The following is a 1,639-nucleotide window of genomic DNA, read 5'->3' as shown; positions in this document are numbered from 1 at the left end:
CTCATTGGACTAGAAGCCTCCAAGGGCAGGAACTGGGAGAATCCACTGTGTGTCCCAAAGCACCTGGAACATGAGCACTCCATGAATGTATATCAGACACATCAATTATTAATCAGAAGCCCAACTATTTGGGCACCCTGATAGACTCGGATAAGGTGGTGCTGCTTCCCAGACAGCTGAGGAAATGTCCTGGTGTCACAGCTGAGCATTCTTTTTTTTAAAATACATATTGACTTCAGAGAGGAAGGGAGAGAGATAGAAACATCAATGATGAGAGAGAATCATTGATCAGCTGCCTCCTGCACACCCCCTACTGGGGATCGAGCTCACCAACCAGGCAAGTGCCCTTGACTGGAAACGAACCCAGGACCCTGCAGTCCGCAGGCCGATGCTCTGTCCACTGAGCCGAACCAGCTAGGGCTCAGCGGAGCATTCTGACCCAGATTTGGAAAGAGGTGGAAGGGGCATGTTTTTCGCGCATAGCTCCTGCTTCCTCTCATTTTCTCGAAGTCTCCACTTGACATTCAATCACTCCGGGATGTCGAAGTCTTCAGTCTGCATTTGCTTGACGTGCTGTGAAAAGGCTGGGAAAGGCCTTTGGAACAGCTTTTTATTTTGGGATTTTGGCAGCATCGTGTCCCCGCCCGCTCCACCCGTTCCCAGAAGGGCAGAGAAGGTTCCACCTGCCCTGTGTGCTGACCGGGCTCCTAGTTAGTCTGCAGATACCTCCGCACCCGCCGCCTGGTTTACTTCAGGTTGTTCCCTCACCAGCTTCAATGTAGTCTGACCACCCACACTCCACGATTCCGTCCAGCGGAAGCTTCTGGCTCTGAAACGGGTGTGTGCAAATCTCGACGGAGCCGCTCCTCTCAGAAGGAGGAACACAGCTCTAACCCGGGCCACAGGTATTGCTGAACTGAACAGGTAGGTGCTGGGGAGTGGAGATGGGCAAGGTGGAGCCGTGCTCACCACATATTTCCTGAGCGCCTCTAAACTTCTTCCTTTCTTTCCTTTATCAGGCTCTAACGAGGGACACGTTTTGATACCCAGACCCGAAATAATAAAAATTCGGGCCATAGGTTGGGTGACTTTTTTCCACATTTAATTTTGAAAATGTGCTAATCGATAGAAAAATTGCAAGAGCAGTCCAATGAACACTCATGAACCCTTCCGGCAGACACCCCACTTGTTAACATTTTCCAGGTTAGTTTCATCTTTTCTTCTCGGTCTCTATTTTTGTCTCTCTGACTCTGTTTCTCTCTCCATGTCTATAAATGTATATATGTATATACAGGTATACACATGTTATTATTATTACATTATTTTTCCTGAACCTTTTAAGAGTTACTTGCAGGCATCTTGATCTTTCCCTCCCAAAGACGTAATGCGCATCTCTGAGGGACAAGGACATTCTCTTACATAACTACATTGAATTATCAACTTCAAGACATTTAAGATGAATCTAATTCTATTATCTAATATACTAGAGGCCGGGTGCACGAAATTCATGTGTGTGTGGGGGGGAGCCCTCAGCCCAGCCTGCACCCTCTCCAATCCAGGACCCCTTGGGGGAATGTCCAACTGCTGGTTTAGGCCTGATCCCTGTGAGATCAGGCCTAAACCAGCAGTTGGACATTCC

The sequence above is a fragment of the Myotis brandtii genome, unplaced genomic scaffold, assembly GCF_000412655.1.
Source record: "Myotis brandtii unplaced genomic scaffold, ASM41265v1 scaffold680, whole genome shotgun sequence".
NCBI lineage: Eukaryota > Metazoa > Chordata > Mammalia > Chiroptera > Vespertilionidae > Myotis > Myotis brandtii.
This window is presented reverse-complemented; position numbering follows the sequence as displayed.